This window comes from Lepidochelys kempii, chromosome 18 (genome assembly GCF_965140285.1).
Source record: "Lepidochelys kempii isolate rLepKem1 chromosome 18, rLepKem1.hap1, whole genome shotgun sequence".
NCBI lineage: Eukaryota > Metazoa > Chordata > Testudines > Cheloniidae > Lepidochelys > Lepidochelys kempii.
This window is the reverse complement of record NC_136397.1, coordinates 15,424,551-15,442,999: the sequence shown is the minus strand read 5'-3', so window position 1 is coordinate 15,442,999 and position 18,449 is coordinate 15,424,551. Positions and strand designations below refer to the sequence as shown.

General features: G+C 47.4%; 1 protein-coding gene across 1 annotated transcript in view; it reads right to left on the bottom strand.

The window, feature by feature from the left end:
* The window catches only part of SAMD11 (sterile alpha motif domain containing 11), a 221,497-nt gene extending 204,284 nt beyond the window's left edge, over positions 1–17,213 (bottom strand). The window contains exon 1 of the mRNA XM_078849360.1: positions 17,149–17,213. The gene's annotated coding sequence lies outside the window, so the exon portion shown is untranslated. The remainder of the gene's footprint in view (positions 1–17,148) is intronic.
* Positions 17,214–18,449: the final 1,236 nt, after the last annotated feature.

Genomic DNA, 18,449 nt, shown 5'->3' with positions numbered 1-18,449 from the left:
CAGCCGCCGGGGGAGAGGTAATAAATAACCCGGGGAGAGAGGCGCGGAGCCCGGCGGGCGGTGCAGACTCTGACCTGACAAATACCCGCTGGAAAATCATCACCTCCCACCCCCAGGAGCCTGGAGCCGGCCCCGGCCCCCCCGGCCCCGGCCCGGGCCCCGGCCCCAGCCGCGGGGTGGAGGGATGCGCAAACAAGGCTGCCCTGGCGCTGGGGCGCACAGGAGCCAGGCAGGGCCGCCAGGCTCAAGCCTGCAGCCGGGCGCCCCGCAGGGGCTGCCGCCCCCCGCCCCGGCGGCTGGCCAGGCAGCAGCTGACCCGCGAAAACCATCGTGATGATGGAGGAGGAGCCCAGGACAGGGGGCAGCGGGAGGGGAGGGGGGTTGGGAAGGGATGGGGGAGAGGGGAGCTGGAGAGGGGCATGGGGGAGCGGGGAGGGGATGGAGAATAGGAAGAGGGCAGGTGGATAGGCGTATAGGGAAAGGGAAGGGAAGGCTGGGGAGGGTGGGGGCTAGGGAGGAGAGGGAAGAGATAAAAGGGCAATCAGAGAAAGGACGTAAAGGCAGAGAAAAGGGTAGGAGAGAAATTTTTAAAAGGGGGAAGGAAAAACAGAAATCAGAAAAAGGAGAGGAAATGGGGAGACCGTGAGTGAGGAAGAGAAGAAAACAGAGATTAAAAAAAAGGCGGAATAGAAGGAACAGGGAGACAAGAGGAGGGAAAAGGCAAGAAGCGAAATAAGGAAAGAGCTTAGACCTGGCAAGGTTTTTTTGAACCCCACAAGCAGGGACTCGGGGGAGTTCGCTACTTCTCCCACAGCCCCCAGAATGCCCCCTTTCCAGGGATTCCCCCAGATCACTTTCTAGTGTGATTTCCCCCACACTTCTTGACTGCATTTCTCAGTCATGCTCTTGCTAAACCAAGGAGGGATAAATTCTCCTAGGGTAACTCTATGCTTGGCAGAATGGGAAGGTTTGTTGCGGTTTCTTTTGTTTTTAGAATTTTGACAGACAATATCAATGTTTATTTGTAAGCATTTTTTCAATTTGGATTTAAATGTTCATAGTTGTTGGACGTTATGGGGGGGCTGAGACAATGCAGGGGTCAGACAATAACTATTTAATGACAGGAGGTGTTGAAATTCAAAAAGTTAAAGCTTTATCACTGGTAAAACACAAATTGTCAAAATATCTAAAATAAATATCCTCAAATCAAACTCTAATAAGTTCTGAAGCAGCATTTTTCTTTATCTGTAAATTAAGATGATCGTCGATGGAAATATTTTTTCACCACTTTGTGTCTATATGGTGAAATCAACCTTTACTGACATTTATGGATAAAAATCAAATGCTTCCAAGCCTAGGTAACTCCTGTTACAGGAGCCTCATATCAGGTTCGGGAATGCACTGCAAACAGTTCAGCAAAGTGATCTCAGCAGCCCCGGAAGTGTAATTTGTTGGAGAAAGAAATTGAGAGCCTGATACAGACCAGTTGGGGTTTGGAGACAAATTTTGTAAAGGGCTCAGGGCCAGATTTCCAAATACTCAGCACCTACAACAGGGGCCAGAATTTTCCAAAAAGCTCCACTTAGGAAAATGTGTCCCTTTGGTGGTTACCCAACCGTGTACCCCCTATCCCCACTCTCACTATGGAAATAGCCCCTCCTCCCTGTTTTCCAGGGGGGGAGAGAGATTTTTCTTTTTCTGCTGTGCGATAAAGTCTGATTATAAAGAATATAACATGGAGCGCAGCTTGTGTTCCAATTGGTGGAAAGCCTGTTGTTAACCAACAGGGAACTATTTATTCTCCAGCTCTGCCAATGCTCCATGGTCAATAATGATAAAGAAAAAAGAAAGAGTTGAGGCCATTACAAAGAAGCAATCGCATTACAGAGAAGCAGCAGCCCCTTCAGAATCTATGATTCCCAGAGGTCATGTCTGGTATGCTCAGAGCACTGGCCACTGCCGGTATTTTCCCTGCACTATTAACCCACCATCCAGTTTTTGCTTGCCAGAAATGACTGATTTCTCCAACAATCATCAGTCGGGAGACAGAGCAGCGCGTTCCTGCAGCTGCACCATCTCTGGTGATATTTAATAAATAAAATAGCCAGATGGTTGACCTGCTCCTCCGGAGGGATGGGGGAAAGAGGCGTCTCTGTTTATTGTGACTGAATATCAGCTGCTCCCCGACTCCAACACACGTTCATACACTTCAACCCACACACCACAGGGTCACCCTAAGCCATGCTCAGTTGCATACCTACTTGCCCACGCAGGGCCTGATCCTTCACATTAGTCTATGGGAGCTTTGCCTTGGCTAAAAAGGGAGCAGGATTGGGCCCATGCAGCTTTATAAAGTTCTGACTGATCGACATAACCAAATGGAGCATGGGGCACTGGATGCCCTGCCCTGGCCTGCCCCCTTTCCCACAGCACGTGCCCAGGAGAGGTACCTTTTGCCCCACTGCACAGGCAAGCTGTTTATATTTTAAGGTTTTTATTAAGCCTGGCTACAACTGCCACCTTAGTTTCCTGCTGCAATGGGCTGGCCAACATCACGTACCTCTTTGGTCATCCCGCCTGTTATGAGTGCAACATGGTATGATGCATCATCCCTGCAAAATGCAAGCCCCCACGATACAGTTTCCCCACATGAGGCAGCATTTCACCCCATTCCTTGCCAGGTCCTCAATCCCAATGTAATGCTCATAGCCTTCCCCTGACTCCATGTTGCTCAGGGAAAAACACCCAACCCAATTTATTCCTCACTGCCTACACCAGGATCACTTAAATCATGTCCAGTAAAGGGGAGGTGGAGAAGTTATTTTTAGGAAAAATTACCCTTTTTTGCCATGAAAAACGTCACAGCTCTGGGAAATCCATACTTTCTGCCAGTACTGCACACAGGCAGAGAAAAGCCCTAGAGATAGCTGCAACAGAGCAGTAAGGCAGGGATGAGGGAGTGCCAGAGGCAGGTGGGTGACAGCTGTGACCAGGGACAGCTGGTGGGCTTTCTCAGGCTGAGCTGGCAGACCAGATCACTAAGTGGACTGGGTAAAAAGGGACAAGCTTAGGGGAAAGTGGGCCAGACTCTCCCAAAAGAAACAATGCCGTTTTCTCAGGGGAGGCGAGGGTTCACTTTCTCCTATGTTCTTAGATCGTCTTTCTCCTCTTCTTTCCACAGCTGGCAGTGATCTAGACTGGGGTTTTCAAAGCAATCTAAGGGAGTTAGGTGCCCTGCTCATGGGAGTTAGGGTTTTGAAAAATACCTCATGCTATGTCCACACGAGGAAAACAGATATATTTTTGTGCATGTTGAAATCTTAGGATAGAGAAGGCAGTTGTAGTTTTAACATGTGTTAGCAGGTTGAGGAAAACCCCTAAATTATCATTTTAATGTGTTCACTCCCACATTTTAAAAATACACATTTTTCCTAAAGCACCTTTGAAAATCCCACCCTAGCCTGCAGGGCAGGTTCCTTCTTTCAGCTGCCTGGTTTGGGGAACTAAGGCACTGAGAAACTAGGGAGAAGAGAAAACTTCAAGGACTGAGGAGTAGAAGGAGCTGACCCTTCACCCCTGCAAGTTTCCCAGACAAAGCAGCACAGTTAACAAACCAAAGCTCCAACATGACAAAAAGTGAGTGGAAATTCGTCATTTCTCCCTTCAGGTACAGACAGAAACATTACAAGCAACTGAAAACGCATCGTTCGATTGATGCTGGGCATTGAAACCCATGTTCCCCAAATGTGATGCTGCCCTTCCCCATGATGTTTTGATCTATGAAAAATGACACATTATTTGCAATAAAAAAAATATTCCAGCCTGAATGTTGAGTTGTTTTAAGAGCAGAACCCGAACAAAAGGTGCTTCCCCTCCAGGAGGAGGAGTAGCCCGGCTTTAAGTGCAATCACTAAATAAATCTCTTGTAAGAGGCGAGATCAGAGGCTAGATACAGAAGAACAAACAGGAGAGGGAAGAAATATACCAGCCCTGTTCTCCCATGGCAGGAGATAAGTAACTCCCATTGACTCCGCTGCCAGCTCCTCAGATACCCTGCAGCAAAAGAACTGGGCCCCAAGACTTACTCATGGGTTTTGGGTGAGTCAGGGCTGCTGTGAGCAAATCCAGACCCTCCACCCCCATTTCTGATGCCAGTAAATGGGGCTCCCTAGGGGCTTAAGAAAAAGAAGAAGTTCAAACTGGTGCTTGGGCAGAAAGCCGTGTCTTTGGCTTGTGTCCTGACACCTGTCTTGCTGTCATGCAATACCTTGTGGAAGAACTTTTGGGGGCAGGGGTATAAATCATAATAAAATAATGGTAAGGTGAACTAATATTAAGAGAGGAATTGTGTGTGTGTGTGTGTGTGTGTGTGTGTAGAGAGAGAGTGCATACACACACATGCAAAGAGGAGCAGGTTGTTGCTATACTTCAAAGTAGATTTCCTGCCCCCCCCCAATTTTTGCAGTCAATATTTTGACTCCACTGCTCCACCCTGCCATACACCCCTGCCCCCGGTTGCAGCGTAGAAAGACAGTGAATAAATACGTACAGTTATTATACTACCCAGGCATCATGAACTGATACTGCAGTGGGAGTTTAAAAATACCGGACTCCCACAGCTCCTGTGTCTGGCTGTACATAAAGCCTTCCCCTTTAGTTTGTGTTGCATTATAGCATGTACACCAGCGCTTCTCAAGCTCTCTGATGTGGGGACCAGCACTTTTTTCCCCAGTGTGTGCACGGACCGGCAGCCGATGGCTTGCGGACCGGCACTGGTCCGCGGACCACCACTTTGAGTAGCACTGATGTAAACAGTTAATGGAACAGGTGTTAAGCTGACCACAATACACAACGAATCCTTTCCAGCAGCACCTCTAAATAACTCCCAACCCCTACCCTGGCCACTGCTTCCCTTGAAGAGGCCATTGCAGGATGAGCAATAAAAACTGATTCCGTCTAGAGATCATGCTATGAGGGGCCACTGAGCCTATAACACACTAGTGGCTACACGGCTTTACTGTCAGGGTAAAAACTGACTCCACAGATTTACCCTAAGGGCTGCACAAGTTCTCCAGTCACCCCATTCCATTAGGATTTCAGTGCACTTGCAAAAAAGGGGAACATCGAATGCTGTTACCTGGGCATCTATAATTTTCCATTCCTGTGTAGCTCAGAAGGGAAAGTTGACAAACAGAGGCAAGAGAGAGGAGAGAAAAATCCCATGGCATGTGCTGTGGTCACATTAAGGAAACAAAAAGGGAGAAACCAAATTGTGTGTCCAGCACGACACCCCTCCACACATACACTAAACATATATAAAAGATGGGGATATCTGTTTGTATCTACAGGGATGGGTGGATGGCTAGATATGTGGAGGGAAGGGGAGAGAAAAAGACTTTAGACCTTTGAGGGGCAGAGATCTGATTTTCCTGCAGTATAAAGGACTTAGTACCCTGTTGGTGTGATACAAAAAAGTCAGAGACAGACAGATGGATAAATAGATCAATAGAAGGGCAGTAGCGTTAGGCACTTAGTTTTAATAGCATGCAGAGTTTGATGCACTCTCCAGATCCCAGGATTTATTAAACATAGCTCTGCTACTACTACTTCTAATGCAATAAAGCTCAAAGTGTTAAAGGAGCAGATTCCGCTTTTTATCTCCTTGGTTCTGGGGACCCTTTTTAATCTGGAGCTGTCTGAGTGTGGGAGAGGGCTATGCTGATGATCTACTACCTGGGAAGAGAGAGCTTGGTTTCCCCCTCACTTTATCACTTGGAACTTGTATCATTTGTACCCTCTCCTTTTGTTTTTAAACTGCACTTGGAACCGGAGCGGGAAAGGGAGAGAACTGGTTTGGCAAAAAGTCTATCCAAGTCTATAATTACAAAAGCACAAACAAGCCTTGTAAAACGTAGGAGAACAGCTGCCATAAGAGATGAGCGACGAGGCCAGGCTCCCATGCTACCAAGACACTGTGCCACAGCCCAGAGGCATCTGTCTGCCCACCCTGTGAGCAGGTAAATACAGCACCATGACAGGTTGTGATCATGGCTCTCTCTCCACACAGGAGGCATCTCAGCATGCCCTTGTGCATCTGTGGGTTTGTCGTGTTTTTATTGCATTTTTAATGCGACTTTAGTGCAGGTGAAATGCATCAGGTTGATGGCACTGGTGACCGAAGGTTTCTTTCTGTCCACTGACCAGGTGCTATTCAGGTAGCAGCAGAAAAACCTTTCCCCAGCACTGCCCTGGCATCGTGCACCATCCCTAACTTGGACAGACCTGCTCTAGCGTGAGAAGGGACCACCCAGACCTTAGCCTCTCTAACAAGGTCAAAGGGGTCAATTAGCACTAACTGCAGTGTCAGGCTTTGGGACAGCCACCCTCTGGGGACTGGACCCAGAGCATTATGCCTCTGTTATATGGTGTATGGAGGCATTTGTTGATTACAAACATTTAAACGAGGAAACAAATATATGTAAGAGACCATCCAGAAGGACCCTGCAACCCCAACTCGGAGCAGAGATCTGGCTAAAATGGCAAACTCATCCTGCCAGAAGTCATGAGTGTTGTGCAGAGCACCTCTTCCAATACAGTTGTCCTATCCCACCCCTCCCACACCACTCCGAACAGCTAGAGATCTGACTCTAACTGTACCCAGATTGCTTGCAGACTGCCAAGTACCAGACTCTATTTTATAAACTAATTGGAGATTGAGGAGACTGTAAAAATCAAAAAGTTCAAAATTTCAGTAGATACAGCATATAAGCTGCAGTACAGTACACCACCTCACTTTCTTCCTGTCCTTCAAACCACTGCAAAGTACTCTCCAAAGCACTGAAGGCATTGCAGTGAGACAGGATGCCAACTTGTTCTTCATCAACATCACTTTCCTTACATTATTTTTTTCTCCCACTGGGAATAATGGCTCGTATAACTGGCCATTGGTACAATTTGTGTTCGTAAAAATCGAGGTGCTACTTCACCGATTGGCAGATGGTTGGCTCATCTGATTCTCCATGAGCAGTGTGGTTACCGAATAACCTATGGGTAGCTTGATCAACAGTTTACCTGCTTAGCTGCATGAGCTGGAATGACTTCATTGTGCATGAGTCGCAGGAGAGGTCAAGGTACAAAATGACTCCTGGCCTAAGCTACCCAATTACAGTTCAGTAGCAAGAAGGGTCAAATTTCCCAATTACTGAGTAGTTAGTAGTAGGGTCAGGTCCCCCACCCAGTGGGTAGTGGGGTGGGATAGACCATCCATTTACCAAGTGGATATTTAAATCCCTGATAACCTACACTGAAATCCAAGGGAAAACATATTTTTAAATTATTATTAAGAGAAATAAAACCAATCAGTGTTTTATTCTTTATGCCTCTGTATGTATTTGTTTCTCTGTCTCTCCATTCCTACCCCTCTCCCAACCTGTTCTGAATTTTTAATGCATGCTGTTTCCAACATCAGCCGTTTTTCTTGTGAAGGTTTTTTGACATAACTTTATATAGTTATATCCTTTTGTTGTTGCCGTTCCCCGTTCTAGTCAGGAGCTCCGCTCCCCTAATGAAGCAACTCTCCTGCCAGGATAATAAAAATTTTAAAAAATAGATATAGGGCTGCAGTGAATAACAGAGCGCTTATGCATGATTAGGAAAGGGGGTGCCACATACAGAAATGCTCTAGCAACCTGATCCTCACGGGCTCCCCATATGTAGCCTTTCCCCCGCACATCTGCACAGTATTTATACAACTCCAACATTGTCATGTGGCAAAGCATTAAGGACGCCTAGGAAACATGTTCTTCAAGGTCCAACCAGAAACTCTCAATAAAGGAGAAGACACTTGATTTCTGGTGTTGGTAAAGAGCACCAGCGGAGCCCATAACAGACCAAATGCCAACGATCCTGGCTATTTTGCCTTTAACACGCCCTCTTCCAGCGTTGAACTTCCAAAAGCACGAGAGCTCATTCGTGGCATATGCATGTTGGCTTCTTTCAAGCAGCAGCAGCTAGAGAAAAGCCTCACAGCATCACAGCCTGTTCTAAAAACAACAGTCTCACCGACCATTAGTGACTCTGAACACTTGGACCCGCTTCTGGTCTGTCAGAGGAGCCCAGGAGTGAGACATTCCATGGCCCCTCGTGAGCCAAATTGTTTAGCTGGAGAACCTCAATAATGTATCTTATAATCATAGAAAATGAGGGTTGGAAGAGACCTCAGGAGGTCATCTAGTCCAACCCCCTGCTCAAAGCAGGGCCAACAACAACTAAATCATCCCAGCCAAGGCTTTGTCAAGCCGGGCCTTAAAAACCTCTAAGGGTGGAGATTCTACCACCTCCCTTGGTAACCCATTCCAGTGCTTCACCATCCTCCTAGTGAAACAGTGTTTCCTAATATCCAACCTAGACCTCCCCCGCTGCAGCTTGAGACCATTGCTCCTTGTTCTGTCATCTGCCACCACTGAGAACAGCTGAGCTCCAGCCTCTTTGGAACGCCCCTTCAGGTAGTTGAAGGCTGCTATCAAATCCCCCCTCACTCTTCTCTTCTGCAGACTAAACAAGCCCAGATCCCTCAGCCTCTCCTCCTTCATTTCCCTCCCCACCTTAAAAATAATAAACTTTACACTTCTAGGCACTACGATAATACAAATAATAATAACTCCTAAAGCAACTTTCCTGCGAAGCGTTCTCACTTCCGTGTAAGCGTAAGTTAATTAAAACCTTAAAACACCCCTGTGATGGAGGACGAGAAGTATGATTATCCCCGTCTCACAGACTGATAACATGAGGAAGAGTGAATTGCCTAAGGCCGTACAGCTAGACAGTGGCAGAGATGGGAGTAGAACCCAGGAGTCCTGACACCCTGTTCCCTGCTCCATCTGCCACATGGAACTTTCTCCCCAATATTTATGCAATCTGAACACAGTGAATGTACACAGGATCCCTATGAATAATATTCATCTGAGTCCCCTCTAAAGCTCACCACCATGGGTCAACGTTCATTAGGTCACACAGTCCAAAAACCTACGAGCTCTCTGAAAGAGGCAGTGCAAACCAGAGCCCCTAAAGAAAGCAGCTGCTGTTTAGATTCATCCTCCATTCTGTATTCCTGCTTGGTGTTGAGTGCCAGGAACATTATTCTCTTGTTTCCACTGTGATGCATCAAACAGATGCTTTTCAGTGTTGAAGACATGGTGTGTGTACATTCCGCCTGCTGCTGGTGACAAATATATGGCCAACTCTCTCCCCCACAGGTATTGGGAATCAGGCCCACAAGCTTCAGATGAAAGCTCCAGATTTCTAGCCCAGCAAACCCTGGGATGCAGCCACACCATTAGTGCAGACTTATTCCCTGAGAAACAGCTACCTCTGGAATTTATAAGGAGGAACATCATCAAAGTTATTTAGGAGTTTTTAAACATTTTACTTCCTATTAGCTTGTTATCTATCCTCTAGAGCAGTGGTTCCCCACCCACGGCCCACGGGCTGCTTGCAACCCAATCAGCATGGCCCATGTGACATCCTTGGGGCCATACAGATTGTATATATATTGTGTGGATGCGACTCACATAACACATAGACAGCGGCATGTGCGATCCGCAATGGTAAATAGGTTGAGAACGACTGCTCTAGAATAACCCTGAGGACTATTTTATTGCACACACAGTAAGATACAAATATACCTCTTGGCAAACAGAACAGGAAGACCAGGCTCACCTGCCTGCCCCTGGGATACCCAGCATCTAAACTCAATGGTCAGACCATCCACCACCACTCAGAGAACTCCTGAAACTTCATGGGCTTTCAGCTTCTATGGTATCTATATCTATCTACTACTCTATCTATCTATCTGGAGCTGGTCAAACTGGTATTGGATACTGCGCTGTTGGTCCAACTGTTGAATACAGTACTGTTGGCTGTCACTTCTTCCTGTTGGTCCAGCCCTAGAACAGGAGCTGTAAGTGTTGCATTCAGCTAACACACTTGCCTCTTACCCAGAGAGTTGGGTTCAAATCGCAGGTGAAAGTGAATCTCTGATTAGTCCCTAATGGATCGTTATCAGCTTCCCCAAACTGTGCATGACTGGTGATGTCTGCTCAAAAGATGACCACACTTATGGGTTTTAGGGGCCACTACAGGTCACGACTGAAGACATTAGTGATCAACAAGGAAGGCACTTGCCCCGTGCTATACCTGGCTCTACTAAATTCTCTCCCTTCCTTGATTTCAAAATCATTATAAAATATTTTCATAATTAAAACATTGTTTAATTCCTTCTGCCCATAAAAAGAAATAGAATTCGCGTTGTAAATCCCAGGAGGTCATAAAAAGTGAATACGAGTAACTGCAAACTATCGAACTGTACAAACCAGCAGCTGAATAGAACAGAATAGAACCGAACCAATAGATAGATTAACACAATTAGGCCTTCAAGCAAAAACCAATAATGGTAGGTGGAGAGTGCAGGAAGTGATACCACCAAACAGGTCACAGCAATCAGGGCATAGATACCAACCCAGCCTAGAGATAACCAGGCTTTGGAAATGATGGAAGTGCAGCTATTTATATAGAGGACAGGTCGCAGACTTCTGTGAAGTGCAGCTGGTTTTGTCAGAGCCGAGCAATCAGCGAGATCAATAGCCCATTTCATTAAATGGGGACTCCAAGCCCCAGGTTAGATCCAGCTCGTGCAGCTAGAGTGTCCCAAAGAGGTTCTTTCTCGTCTGCTCCTTTCTTTGTTTAAAACTATTCTTGTATATCATTTTTAGTGCTCACAGAAGCGAGCGAGTTACTGTGCCGGCTAGTGACAGACATGCTCACCACACACGGCTCTGCCAATGCACCTCAGAGCACCCTCTTCTATTTCAGTCCCAGACTCTTGAAATGACCCTCAATCCTGACCTGTAGCACCCTCTGTTATTCTTGGTCCTGGGCCCCCACATGCAAAGCAACAGCTATGACAAACTGCAGTAGGGTGGAGGTGGATTGTAACATGCACAAACGACTCCCAGAGGACAGCTAATTCATTTCCTCTGATCATCCAGGTCAGTATTCTAAGTCCCCATCTTTCTGTCTGGCCACTGGCTTGCAGATTGTTTCAAAGCTTCATCTACAGACTCTGAAACTGACAGCAAGTGCTTCAACTTGGCAAGCTGAGCTTGGAGGCTGACATGTACGCTTCTCTCAGAACAGATTTCACTTTTACCATGCTAGCGGTTTATTTTCTCCACCTCCCACACCCCCTCTGCCCAGGCCCACTCCTACTGTAGCACTGTGGCAAAGTGAACACAAACAGCCTCAGAGCAGTAGATGAGGTAGTCCCAACAAACTGAGAGACCTTTAGTCAAAGAGGATATGTGGGAGGGCTTTGGTGGCTTGGGTGGGTGAGGGTAGGTTGGAACTGGAGGTAGAGTTTTGGCAGGTAGGAGTGAGTGCAATGGGGTGTGGTGGGGGGATCAGCCAGCGACCACCTACTACTTAGGAACTTCCTCTTCTCTTCTGACCCCGCCCCCAAACCCCTCCACAGTTTCATGTCCTCAAAGAGCTACACTTCCTCCCGCACCCACCACAGATCTCTCCTTCCCCTGCAAGTTAAACTGGGGACCCACCTGCATGTACTGACCCTTTGGTACACAGTGGAGCCTAAACAAGCTACAGTTCCCAGAGTGCACCAGTTCACATGAGACCAGGATGTGCAGCGCCCCAGGTGCTGCTGCGAGTTAACCTGGGTAGCATTGCAAGGGGGAGGTGGCATGGCACACCAAGGTCCAGCACTGGCAGAGCTAGATACCAAGGTCACACTGATGCAGGAGGCAGCCTTTATGGATGCTGCTGGTAGTCTCTTGGGTGAAGAGAGCTCGGTCAAGCTGTTGATTATATTCATACAAGGACAAGACTGGCTGGGACACTAGGATATTCCAGGACTATGAAGGCATCACATCACCTGGTCAGTAGATATGAGCTATAATCCAGTCCAATTCATCTGCTCTTCTCTGTGTCTCTGTCCGCGTTATCCTGTGGTCCTAGGAAACTAACTTTGTGAGCATTGCTCTGTCTACCCCAAAGGGTTTCTCTGGGTCTGTGTGACAGGGTGCTGGGCAAGAACAGCTGACTCAGCCCTCTGTCACGCCAGCTCCGTTTAAGGGAAGTAAATTAGAACTGGCTAGAGGAAACCTGCACTAATTGGGGAATGGGAGAGGGCTGCCCGCCCAGTTAACCTGGGGCTATATAAGAGGCTGGGATGAAGGAAGCCAGGGGAAGGAGCGAGGGAGTGGAAGCAGAGTGATGCAGCGTCTTGGGTGTAGACACTAGGACCCACACTGTGTATGGTGAAAAGGTGGCGGGAGCACAACCTGTAAATAAATGGCACCAGTGGTTACTGAACCCCAGGGTCTCCATGTGACTTTATCAGCACAGCAGGGCCAGGAGCCAAGAGGGCCCTGCTGCGAACTGCTATGGTCTTCCCCCAGACAAGCCAAGACTGAGCAACACAAGGCCTTGTTCACCAATTTACCACCTTTAAACAATCCTTCCCCCTCATGGATGAGGCACTGAATGACAGCGAAGTGCCAAGGACTGGACACTCGCTGGACCTTGTCAACCTCACTCCTAGATCCGCTGATCTCACTGACTGCTACAGAGCTACCTGTGATGCTTTGCCTCCACCCTCCAGGCGGACAGCACCACCTCTGGGCCCCTCCCATACCCTGCAACCCTGTGCTTTCATGTAGCTGGGAGCCAAGCTATAGACATCGAATTCACTGTTTGACAGCTGCTGAACCTTCCCGGTTTGTCCGGGTGAGGCGCACCTGCTCTGCTGCTGCATGCCCCAGGTGCATCCTGTCACTCCATCAATTTTAATAGCAGGGACGCGGGCAAGACAGCACAGCAGGTGAAAGGGGGAACCAGGAGTGAAAGGGTTACCTAGCTGTTATTATTTACATGTGCTAAAGGCCTCAGAGACATGTGGGAAGATAAAATCCCTGCCCCAGAGAGTTTCCAATCTAATGATACTTCCTCTTCTCTCACCTCTCTCTCTAGGATCATGTCTAATGGGAGCCTCAAGGAGCCAGTTCAAGAGGAAGGATGGTCCAGTGGTTAAGGCCTTGGCCTCAAACCTGGGAGATCCAGGCTCAATTTCTTGCTCTGCCACCATCTTCCCCTCCCTATGCCTCAGTTCTCCAATGGTGGTAACATGGAGATAATAGCACAGCCCTGCCCTGCCTCACCAGGGTGTTGTGAGGATAAATACATTAAAGATACTACAGCAGATTCTACAGATATACTGAATGCATCCAATGAAGTGAGCTGTATCTCACGAAAGCTTATGCTCAAATAAATTGGTCAGTCTCTAAGGTGCCACAAGTCCTCCTGTTCTTTTTACACTTGGATACTACAGCAATGAGGGCAATATAAGTACCATAGAAAGACTTATATGCAGGGATGGGCAAGGCTCTGGAACTGAACTCCACTGGATATTGGAAATGTTCTGATCCCAATCCACATTCAGCCATTCAGGCTCCTTTCAAGCTGGGCTGACCTGGGACCCTTCGAGCCAAACTCCCTGAACTTCAGAGAAGCTGGGACACAGGTCAGGATCTGAACTCTGTGACCTGGGCCCATCTCAAAGCACTATGCGCTCTTTGGGGCAGGGCCTGTTCCTTCTCACTCTCTCTGGACAGCACCTAACACACACTGTGGTTGCTTTTGTAATGCCAATAATAAATCAGCCGCACAATAACTCTCAACCAGAAGGTCATGTGCAAAGCAAGGCCCACGCACAGGCAGGAGGCGTCTACGGGTGGGTAGGGTTAGATTGCTGCCTGGAAGTTATTTCCTGGCAGCCAAGCCATTGGAAGGTCTTTGTACAGGGTATATTCATCCTCTTTAAAAAAGTCTTTTTCCCCACATGAACGGCATTCACAACACTGACACCACTGTCTACCCCTACCAAGGCTTCCCCTCACCCACACAAACAAACAAACAAACAAAAAAACCTCTACAACAAGCAGAGTTTTGACCCTAAGTTTTGACCCCAGGGGAGAAGAGCCATGAAGTCCGCTAGGGACTTAGCTATGGTTATTGATTTTACATGGAAGGTACTCAGAGGGGCAACAATATGAAACTCTGAGGAAAAGAGAGAGAATGGATTTTTCATGGGACTGAGAGACTGTACAGAAGGAAAAGGCTCTACAAGCCACTAGATTTAAAGGGAGAATGATATCTTGCTGTCTGTCTGTCCGGAACAGGCAACAAGACCTGCCTGTTATGATCCAAAGGAAACAATGGACAGGGACAGAGACGTGATTGCACAGATTATGGGAGTAAGGGGGCACGCAAACACTGTTTATCATTTCTGGAATCAGGAGGAGGGAAATCAGCCCAACTGAGACTGTGTCACATGGGTTGTCCTGCGGCTGATAAGTTACTGTACAGCCCATCCCAGGCACCCTTTGCTTTTAATGTTTAGGAGGTACAGGCTATGCTGTATTAATATGCAAAGTGTGCCTGCCTTCCCAATTAAATGGAAAATGCTGTGATTAAAACCAGCCAGATGATATTAGATGGATAGTGCTGAACTGTGGGCTTTATATCCTATGTACAGAAGCCCCACAGGAGTACTGATGAAGTACATGCCAGGGAGACTACCAAAGGAAAATCAGAGACAGGAATGGAAAGTGCTTGAGGAAGCAGGAGAGAGAGAAAATGAGGCAGCTATTTACAGGAGGATGCAATTAACACAGTGCTTCATCATGGGCTCCAAGACATGGGCCCTCTGGGCCCCACAAACCTGGGAGGAAAACGACCACCCACACCAACTGGAGCTAAGTCCTGGTTGGACATCTTGAAGGGAATAGGCACCAGAGCTCATGGGAGCTGAGTCCTGTGGCACTATCCTCAGAGGGGGAGTGAATCGTGGCATAGGGCCCTGTGGCACTATCCTCAGAGGGGGAGTGAATCGTGGCATAGGGCCCAGAGAAAGCCACAGTTCTTGGGAGCAGAGCGCTGCTTCAGGGCTATTTTCCCTGTCCCATTTCCTCTTACAGCAGGGCCTTTGCATCAACACTTGCTCTCTTACAACCTCAGTGGAACAAGGGGGGGAAGCAGCAGAGAAGTAAGGCATGACAGTTAATTAAACCCAGGAAGAGGAGAGAGAGAATGAAACAGGAGGGATTAATAACTAATTGCAGAGTCCCCTGTTCCCTGCTGGGAGGGCTCACACTGAATTCCCCACCTGGCTGTAACCCTCCCTGCTGCACTCTGCATCTCAGCCCTGGGTCACGGAACCAGGTCCCCCCGACTTGCTTCTCCTTTCCATCTCTGAAAGCTGCGCCTTGTCATTGACGTACTCTGTGCCCATTTCATGACTTGCATTTAATTAACAGAGATGGCAAAGTCAGGTATATTTATGGGGACTTCTAATCCTCACACTTATATTTCAGTTGCTATGGGTTTCCTTCCAGAGTTCATTCCTTTTTCTTCCCCAGCCCCCACCATGTAACTTGCACCAGAATAAAATCTAACATATTTTACTAGTATAATTGGCTGTATATTTTAGGAGTCCATCTATCCCCGTGTGCGTTGAGAGAGGAGCCCTTCAAATAACTGCCATGGGGACAGAAAACCCTAAAGAAGTGAGCCGGAAATGCTTTTCTTTCATTCCAATGTTTGGCGTTAAATTGTTACAGCCAACTAGCCTGATTCCGGAGGGGAGCAGAGCCTGAAGTCAGTAAGGGGCAGTGGTGTCTCAAGATTGGGCCCCGAGTATGTCTGCTTGCCCTGTCACTGCTGCCATACTCCACCCGTCAGGGAATAATGGGATCCCTGCTTGGGCCAACTAACAAGTGCCAATTGCCTGTCCCAGTGTGTAGCGCTAATGAAGTGCCGATGCCTGATATGTATTAATAAAGAAGTGCTGATAACGAATTGTGTCTCAACGGTACCCTCCCATGGAAATTCCCATAGGAGAGCATTCAGAGGCCCATGAAATTCTGCAAAGGGCAGTTTGCATTACTTCTGTCAGCCCTTCCCCCAAAGGAGATAGGGTAAGGGGCTTATGGGGAAGGCAGGGGGTTCAGTCACCCAACCCAGTGGTCCCCTTGTTGCTTTCATCCATCTCCCCTAGGCAAAGTGCCCTTGCAGACACTTTCATCCAAAGATCTCAAAGTGCTTTACCAACATTAATCCTCACAATCCTTCTGTAGGGGAGGGAAGTACTACTATCTTAGCCAGTCGCTAAGAGGAAACTTGCCTCAATCCCCACACTGAGTCAGTGGCACAGCCAGGAACAGAACCCAGCTCTCCTGTCTCCCTTGCCCTGTGTTTTAACCAGGGAGATTGAACTGGCCTCTCAAATGGCGAGTCAGTCCCAGCAGTCAGAACCTGAGCAGTGTGTAGGGGGAAGCCCCGCACTGTTACTGCCAGCTCTCTATCTGTTCTCTGCATCCTCCACCTCCGGAGCTCCCTATCCAGCACATGCAGAACCAACTTTACATGCACAGATATAGTTCAAGGGTTGAGCGGCCTTTCACAAAATATACATACACTGCTACCATTCAAATCAAACTAATGGCTTTTTTGCTAGTTAGTACCCAGTGACTGGGTGTTTCTGAGCAAGGGGAACTGTATTTTATATAGAAAGGTTGTTTTCTGTCCAGCTACAACTTCAACATTCAGCCATAGGGCTAGATTCTGATGACACTGACTACTACCTGATTCCACCATTGGCCTCAGTAGGACTCTTGGTGGAGTACGGTGCTAATTAGCATGAATAAAGGCATCTGAATTTAGCCCTCAATCCACTGGGATGGCTGACCCACTCTGGGCACAGAATTCACTCTCAAGAGAGGGAACAAAACATGCACATTGTTTTACCCGTTGTCTACTAGCAGCACCAAAACAAAGGTAAGCCAATCCCCTTCATCTGCACATGGGATCCCCACTGCAGGTACTACGCCCTGAAGGCAATAAAAATACCTATTTCAACCGCAGATCGGCAGCTCGAGTCCTGCACAAAAGTTATTTACCAATGGCATGTAAAAGGATGGCACGATTTCCATACCACAGAAACCATCCTCACATGAAATGCTCCAGCTAGAATTCTCAGCAGAGAGACCATGGATGGAAAGGAAAAGGAGACTGACTTACCCTCTTAACCCTGGAGTTGGTCATGGCAAGTCAATCTCAGGGCACTGCTTATTGCTGTACCTGTTCTGGGATAAAGAGAAGAGCTCAGTTCAGCACCTTGCAAGAGCACTAAATTGTCACACACGTTCATCAACCCTCCCCCCCCGTATTTAATCAGTACACAGTCGGGGAACAATAAAAATGTAGAGTCTGTATCTAAGAGCCAGGTCAAAAGGGGATGCTCTGTCTGTGGGTGAGACTGGAACTGGAACCAAAAGATTACGGTAAATATACAGTGAGCACAGAGATAATGTCAGCAGATATAGCTCATCCACGGGACTTTCCTCCATAGTGATCTGTAAGGGGGAAAAAAAAACCTATCTGGGATCCAATTCTGCAGCAGTCCAGCTCTGAACACGCCCCTTGATGGCGATGGGAACTGGCTGCATGGAATGGCACCATTCACTAGCGGGCCTGGGAGATGGCGAGGGTAAGTATCTCACACTGAAGACCCTCCACACTTTGCAGGATCAGGCTCATAAAGATTCTACCATGAAAACATGTCTTTGTACAGAAGGACCCTTCCACATAGCCACAGTGATAAAAAATATAGGCTAAGAAAACATTTCCCTCCTATCCAAACTCTGACCCAAAGAGATTTCACAGCCTTCCATTCCCTGTTGAATTTGGATAAAATAGCATAAAATGAGAGGGAGAGAGAGATTTTTCAGGACACTTCCTGTATTTCTTTTAAAGCACTATTAGAAAAGGACCCTCGAAGGAGGGGATGGAATTAGTTTCCATAAAGTTGTGATACAAGCACTCCCCGCAGAAAACACACAGCTAGGGCTGAATGCTACTGTGTTCTGTCGCTCGGTCTCTCATTTTTCTATCATTTCTCTCCGGTGGCAGGAGTTGGCCTCACCTCTCTAATTCAGAATTTCCCACATTCTCCAACTTTATTTCCAACATTAACATTATTTAAACATCACCTTCTTTTTTTCCTTCCCTCTTCTATGAATTTCACGGCCGAGTTTCTTTCTTTTTTTTTTTTTAATGATGGTTTATTAAGAAAAGCTGACTATACCTCTCCTCCGTCTGCTGGAACAGCTCTGGCAAATAAAAAACCCACCTCGCAGGAGACAGTTTTATTCTGTTGATCGGAAGTCTGCCAGCCCAATTTATGATTGAACATAAGATCTCCAAATCTGAATTTATGTCTTGTAGTATAACGACAGGTCAATGAGATTAAAAGTATGTTCATGAGAGAGCTGTAAGGCAATTTGAGTTTCATGGGCCTGTGGTGATTGGGCATTCAGTCT